The sequence below is a fragment of the Portunus trituberculatus genome, chromosome 35, assembly GCF_017591435.1.
Source record: "Portunus trituberculatus isolate SZX2019 chromosome 35, ASM1759143v1, whole genome shotgun sequence".
Lineage (NCBI taxonomy): Eukaryota > Metazoa > Arthropoda > Malacostraca > Decapoda > Portunidae > Portunus > Portunus trituberculatus.
In genome coordinates, this window is record NC_059289.1 from 9,367,254 (window position 1) to 9,374,950 (window position 7,697).

The 7,697-nt window shown below is 43.6% G+C and overlaps 1 long non-coding RNA gene across 2 annotated transcripts; it reads right to left on the reverse strand.

Annotated features, from left to right (window-relative positions):
* Positions 1–5,480: 5,480 nt before the first annotated feature.
* On the reverse strand, positions 5,481–6,343 carry LOC123513129. Of its 2 annotated transcripts, none has more exons than XR_006677264.1 (3): positions 6,227–6,343; positions 5,845–6,121; positions 5,481–5,631 (listed from the first exon to the last, which is right to left on the reverse strand). It is a non-coding gene; the product is annotated as an uncharacterized LOC123513129 (long non-coding RNA). The 2 variants fall into 2 exon arrangements; XR_006677265.1 differs by having other exon boundaries at positions 5,845–6,142; positions 6,227–6,264.
* Positions 6,344–7,697: the final 1,354 nt, after the last annotated feature.

Consider the following 7,697-nt stretch of genomic DNA (forward strand, 5'->3'; position numbering starts at 1 on the left):
GAGAGAGAGAGAGAGAGAGAGAGAGAGAGAGAGAGAGAGAGAGAAGTGTTTTAATGGAAGAAAAGGAGGAGAAACGTAAGAGTGTATAAAGATGACGAATGAAGTAGAGGAGGAGACAAATGGAGACAATGTAGGAGGAAAGGAGGAAAGGTCGATGCTTCCGCTGTAAAAGGCAAAGGAGGAGAGAAGAATGGAAGGAAGTAAAGAAGGAAGGAAGAAATGTACAGAAAACGAAGTAAGGAAAGATGAAAACAATGAAGAAATTAATGTACTGTCTTAGAAAGAAAGGGAAGAAAGAGAGAAGGAAGGAAGAACGAAGGAAGGAAGTAATTAAGGAAGAAGGAAAAGAAAAGCAATGAGGAGGGGAGGAAGGAAAATTGGAAGTAGTGAAATAAGGAAGGAAGATAAATAAAGAGAAAATGGAAGAAAAATACAAAAATAAAGAAGGACAGAAAAACAAAGAGCAAAGGAAGGAGAAAGGAGTGAGTGACAAAGGAAGATTATAGGAAGGATAAAGTAAAGAAAGTTTTCCTCTTCTCTTCTCCTGCCTCCTCTTTCAATTACGTACTTGATAACAAACCATCTATGTTAGTATAAGTCACTCTTAATTTATTACTTCCTCCACGACCTCCTCTTTTTCTTAGATACCACTTCTTTAGTCTCATATCCAGAACCCTCCAGTAAAAATTCTTCTCTATTTCTGTCCTTTTCTCGTTTTTTCCTTAGCTTCACTTAGCAATTTCTCCTTTTCCCTTTCCTCTATGTTCATATCTCTTTTCATCCATATTTCCTTGTGATTGATATCATCGGCCAGCTTCCTTTTCTAGCCATATTTTTTCTACGGCCACTTGAGATCTCATTTTCACCTTCATTGGTCTCTTTCCTCTTTCACTGTACCTTCCTAGTCTAATCACTTCCTCTACCTCCTGCTCAAATTCTTGTGTGCTGTTCTTGTACTCGTTTGATAACTGTTTTGGCCATTTCCTTTCTTCATGTTCTCTTGTGAATTTATTTGGATTTTTCTTTTACTCATCCTATAAATCACAAAGCTTTTTCTTGTCCACTGCATCTCGCACTAAATCTTCCTTCTCCTTGATAGCCTCTATTATAGCGACTTTGGTGTTCTCCTGAATTTGCCTCCTTACCACTTCTGAAAATTTGACTTTTCCTCTTCTTGCTCTTGTTTCCATTCATTTCTTAATTCTTTCAACTTGTTATCACCTAGACCACCTTCTACCCTGTCTGTAATCCCGTGCTGCACTTTATCCTGCAAGTTCTTTAGAGAACTTTCATAATTTTGACATGTTGTTTTAAGAACGTCATTTTGCTTCCTTATTTCTACAATCTCCTCTTTCAATTCTTGGTTTATTTCACATTCAGTTACTCTTGGTTTCAGGGCTGTGTTTTCTGCAAGCAGTCGGTCTTGTTTATCCATAAGACTGGTTATCACCTCCTTCATGTTTCTTAATTCCCTTTCTACATAAACAAGTCTTCTCATATTACTTCGTTCATCCCGGAAACCCGCGAAATCCTTATCCATACTATCATCAGTCAGTTTTCTTAAACCTATAGGGGTTTCTATAATGCGTTGGTTCCCACTCGCCGTATGTTTTGGTTCTGTCGTGCGCCTGGCAGCGCTACTTGGTTCCATCTCTCTCTCTCGTTGTTCATTAATTATCTATATGTGGTCTAACACTTATTTCCTTTGGAGATAGGAGAACCTATGGCCCCCTCTCCCCCTATACATACATCTAGGCCTGTGGTCTAACTCCTTTTGAAGTAATCTCAGCGAGCTGCTCAGATGCGTGCGTCCTGCTCGACGGCTCCGCGCGTGTAATTCACCTTTTGATCTGCTGCAGTCTCTGACGAGACAGCCAGACGTTACCCTACGGAACGAGCTCAGAGCTCATTGTTTCCGATCTTCGGATAGGCCTGAGACCAGGCACACACCACACACCGGGACAACAAGGTCACAACTCCTCGATTTACATCCCGTACCTACTCACTGCTATGTGAACAGGGCTACACGTCAAAGGAGACATACCCAAATATCTCCACCCGGCCGGGGAATCGAACCCCGGTCCTCTGGCTTGTGAAGCCAGCGCTCTAACCACTGAGCTACCGGGCCGTGTGTGTGTGTGTGTGTGTGTGTGTGTGTGTGTGTGTGTGTGTGTGTGTGTGTGTGTGTGTGTGTGTGTGTGTGTGTGTGTGTGTGTGTGTGTGTGTTTACCTAGTTGTGTTTTACAGGAAAAGAGCCATGCTCGAGCTATCCTGTCTCCATATCTGTCCAGTTTAGCCTTAAAGTCAGGAATATTTCTTGCTTGAACCATTGTTTTATCCAAGTTGTTCCATGTTGCTATGCTTCTGTTTGGAAAACTATACATTTCTTAAAGTCTCTTCTACATACGGTCTTATTATTATTTATTTTTTTTTTTTATGTTATGGCCTATAGCACCTGTAGGCATACTTGAAGAGTATATGTGGGAAGCGCTGTTCTACTTCCACCCATTAGTGGCGCAGGCAATTTTATTCGTAGTGGTACCCATATTAGGGCCCATATCACCACCCAAGCACATCTTTGGTGTGACCACCTCGAACCTGAGTATCACGGTGACATGTAGGTAACTTTAAACCACTCGACAAATGGCATAGCTTCAAAGTGATATATGGTGGGATTCGAATCTATGCGTGGATGTCTGCCCGATTCTGTGCTCACCACCTCATCCACTACGCCACAGCCTCCACCTCCTCTACCACATCATGATACACGTTAGACACATCAAAAGCTTTTGACAGTCTGGCATAAAGCTTTGATTTCTATCCTTCTCTCTGCAACTTTATCTCAAGTTTCTTTTCCGACCGCTTTATTACTGCTGTGGTAGACGGCTACTGTTCTTCTCCTAAACCTATTAATAGTGGTGTTCCTCAGGGTTCTGTCCTGTCACTCACTCTCTTTCTATTACTCATTAATGATCTTCTTAACCAAACTTCTTGCCCTATCCACTCCTACGCTGATGATACCACCCTACATCTTTCCACGTTCTTTCAGAGACGTCCAACCCTTCAGGAAGTCAACAGATCACGCGGGGACGCCACGGAACGCCTGACTTCCGATCTTTCTAAGTATTCCGATTGGGGCAGAGAAAATATAGTAGTTTTCTATGCCTCAAAAAACTCAATTCTTCCATCTATCAACTCGACATAACCTTTCAGACAACTATCCCCTCTTCTTCAATGACACTCAACTGTCTCCCTCTTCCACAATGAATATCCTCGGTCTGTCCTTTGCTCATAATCTTAACTGGAAACTTCACATCTCATCTCTTGCTAAAACAGCTTCTATGAAGTTAGGTGTTCTGAGGCGTCTCCGACAGTTTTTCTCGCCCCTCCAACTGCTTACTCTGTATAAGGGCCTTATCCGTCCCTGTATGGAGTACTCTTCGCATGTTTGGGGGGGTTCCAGTCACACAGCTTTGCTTGATAGGGTGGAATCGAAAGCTTTTCGTCTCATCAACTCCCCCTCTTCTCACTAACTGTCTTCAGTCTCTTTCTCACCGCCGAAATGTTGCATCCCTTTCTATCTTTTATCGCTATTTTCATGGTAACTGTTCTACTGATCTTGCTAACTGCATGCCTCCCCTTCTCCTGTGGCCTCGCTGCACAAGGCTTTCTTCTTCCTCTCATCCCTATTCTATCCAACTCTCTAATGCAAGAGTTAACCAGTACTCTCAGTCATTCATCCCTTTCACTGGTAAACTCTGGAACTCCCTCCCTGCATCTGTATTTCCGAATTCGTACAACTTGTCTTCTTTCAAGAGGGAGGTATCGAGGCATTTGCTCCCCTAATTCTGGCTGACGGTTTTGGCACTTTTTGCACTTTTTAGAGAGCCAGCACTCAAGTGGGCCTTTTTTAACTTCCTTTTTTTGCCCTTGGCTGGCCCTCTTCCCTACGTAAAAAGAAAAAAAAACTATGAATGAACATTACTGGGGCCAGAACTGTTTCCTGTGGAACTCCACTAATAACTCTACACCATTTTGATTCTTCACCCTTTATCACCGTTCTCATTTTTCTGTCTTTTAAGAAGTTTGTTATTCAGTCCAATATATACAGAAAACCCCCACACTTGGCGAATCTCAGCTTAGTGAAATTCACTTTTGGCGGTAGGGTGGCCACAGACCACCGAGTGCACGCTTGGCGATTTGAATTAAAACTTGGCGGTCCCCTGGCGGCCGCACGGCGAACCACGCGGCTCCCCGGTGACGTCAGACCTCTCTAAACTTATCAGAACGCAAAGTGAGAGCCCTTCAGCCATTTTGTTTGTCCTGTCCTCTGTTCTGCTAGCATGGGAACTAATTCTGGCAATTTACCTCCAACAAGGCCTCTACCAGCGAAACAGGTGGTACCGGTGGGGGTAAGGACAATGGTGGTGGCGGCAAGGATGAAAGTGAGCGAGAGAAACGGGTGGAAAAACGGGAGTTACAACTTTTATATCATGTCTTATTAGCTTTATTTATTGTTTATTGGTCTGTTTTGCACATGTGTTCTATTATGTGAAGGCAAAAGATTTTATTTCAGCTCGAAAAAAGGTATTTTAGGGGTCAAAAGAGGGATTTTGGCAATGACCAAAGACTGATTGAGGCATTTTTTTTAGGTAATTTATATGGTATAAAGAACTCGTGCTTGGCGAAATTCGCATTTGGAGGTAGTTTCGCCAGACTAATTAATTTGCCAAGTGCGGGGGCTTAATGTAATTTTCCCTGTAAGCCAGCTATGTTTTTAATTTTCCATAGTAATCTCTGATGTGGTACTTTATCAAAACCGTGTGTGTGTGTGTGTGTGTGTGTGTGTGTGTGTGTGTGTGTGTGTGTGTGTGTGAATTATACAAGTGTGTGGAGGTGAACATTCCAGCACTCACCTGATACCTGTTGATGATGCCGTGGGCAAGGTGTGGGGGCAGTGGTCGCCAGTGAAGGGTGAGGGCATATGTGTCCTGCCCCACTCTGGCGGCCCACCACCTTGAGAGCACTGGCCACCCTGCAGGCACTGCCAACACCAGGAACAGAGCTAAGTGATGCATCTCTCATTATACTGAAGAAATTCTAATGATAATGTCTCTAAAGAATTTCCTTGATTAGAGGAGCTATTAATTTACAACCATTAAGTACTCTAATCAAACAAGCAAGCAACCTTGAATATATTTCAGTTAACAGACAAGGCAAGTATTTTCTTTCTCTTAACACCATACCTTTGTTCACTTGAAAACTTTTATATATATGTGGGATGCTGGCCAAGGGGAACAAAAAACAAAACCCAAAAGAAAAAAAGCATCCTCTACTGAGGTGCCAGCCCTAACACAGGTGAGGCCATGTGCCCAAAAGCTCACCATCCTGTGGTGTTGTAAAGACTGCATGTTGGAAGGCACACCCAGCACACCCTTGTAGTGAGGCAGGAGCAGGAACCAGTAGGAAGTGAAGGATGGAGCCCCACCACCTGGAAGGAGGACCTGGCCAGGACAAGGGTGTGGCCCATCACTCTCAGGTTGGAACAGGTGGGTGGCAGTGGGAAGTCATCACCTCCCTCCTCCCCAACAGTGGTGTTGGAGGATGTAGTGCTTCTCCCAGACTCATTTTCTGCACAAATGAAACAGAGGTCAAGTGTCAGCAGTGTAACATTAGCAAGGATTTGCATAATAGTAGTTCCTATTGAATATCTAAAGTAAAGAGAGAAAAGAAACTTGATTGGGATTCCTGTATTATGAAAAGAAATGATGGACGTTGCAGAGAGCATAGGAGTGTTAAGTGAGCAATCCTGGTACACTTGCTTCCCCTGCAGCCACTCCTCACCTAAGAGGATGTGCTCAACGTTCTCCTCTGCCAGTGAGGTGTGGGGCCCTCCTCCACTGTCAGGCCACTCCGCATGCTCTGAAGTGGACGACTCCCTTTGCTCCAGGGTGTGGGTGGTGGGGCCGGGCTCGTGGTTGTGGCTGTGGTGGGAGTGTGGATGGTGCAGGAGGGAAATGTCGTGGGTCTGGAGCTGTTGTTGTATCCGAGGATGGATGAAGCCACTGCCTCGTTCACACCCCAGCACATAGATCCCCTCGATGTGCTTGGACCGGTGGATCTGGTGGGCAGGTGCAGGACTCTGACATGATCAGCAGGCGGGTTTATTTGTCTATCTTTTTATCTGCTTATCCATTCATCTATCAATCTATCAAACAGTACTCACCAATCTCCAGGTAACAGTGGCACTAGTTGGGGTGGAGGACGACGGGAAGCCTTGCTCCAGAGTGGGTGTGAGCAGTGCAGCTCGTGCCTCTACCTCATCCCGACGGAGACAGTGCCCCTTGCCACGCCACCACCCACCACCCGAACTGGCATCACCACACCGCCCACCTGCGCCAAAATTAGTGGTATGACTCTCAGGAGGAGGGAGAATAGGAGACAGTGGTAAGAGCTTGAATGATGTTTTCTATATGACAAAAGGGGCACTAGCGAAGGGCAACAAAAAGAGTGAAAAGAAAGCCTCACTGAGATGCCATAACTTAATACAAGGAGAAACTATCACTCGTGCCTCATTGGCCCAGAATCATCCAAGGTGGAGTTTTTAGGTTTGAGAAAAGAGATCAGCTTTGGAGACAGATGAGGTGGCAGTGGTGCCATCAGGATAAAATAAAGGAGGGAAAGATGAAGAAGTAAAGTTGTTGATGTTTTGGCCAGATACCAGAAGTCACGAGGGAGTTGGAGTTTGAAAGATTTTGACATTTTCTATTTATGAAAGAGTGTTTGGCAAATTGAAAAACAGACTTGGCATGATTCCGGGGATATATATAAAGTAGTGTTAGCAATTCCCTCTTAATTAGGTAGTAATTACACACTTCAGTATATTTCCAACGGTCAAAGGCGTTATTTACCTGAAAGAAATGTTTTAGTATTGTTAGTTATATGAAAAATTATCAATGTTTAAGTTTAGAAGGCAGTAACAGATTTGTCTGAATTACTCCTACAGCACTCAAAAGAAAATGGGAAGATGTGCTTCTACTGGGCTGAAAAGAAAATGGAGTCTGAGAGGTAAATATAAATTAGTTTTATTTTTACACACACAGCGTCGTCTCACTGCAAAAACGGCGGGGTAATTCCTAAACTCTAACAGTGTTTGCGCTACAAGTGTAGACTAGTCGGGTGAATCAACTCGTTACGCTGGTCGTCCGCCACTTGGAAGACCTTCTTTCTTCATGAGAAACTTCTCTACAGACGATGAGGTCCTTTATATGGGGTGAAGTGATGGTCTGCGCGAGAACGTCTGCGCCGATGATGTCTTTGCCAAGAATCTCTGATGATTTCATAACATAACATAACATAACATAAATAATACGGTAACAAAGGGCCACCAGGGCCCATCTAGGTTATCCTGTATCAGTCGCACAGCGACCTCGTCATCAGTACTTAAAGATACACTTACAAGTACACAATACATTATATACTAATTCTAAATATTTGGCCCATTAACAGGGCTAAGTCCTGCAGCGAAATCCTCTACAATTTGTGGTCCCCATACATGGGGACCATGTCTTATTTAACTATAGTAAATTTCTTATAAAAACTATCATGCAGTGCTATACATAATTATAAATCTAATAAATTTAAGTGCTTATCTAATCTGTTTTAAACATTGTCAAACTAGTGCTATTTGCAACCGT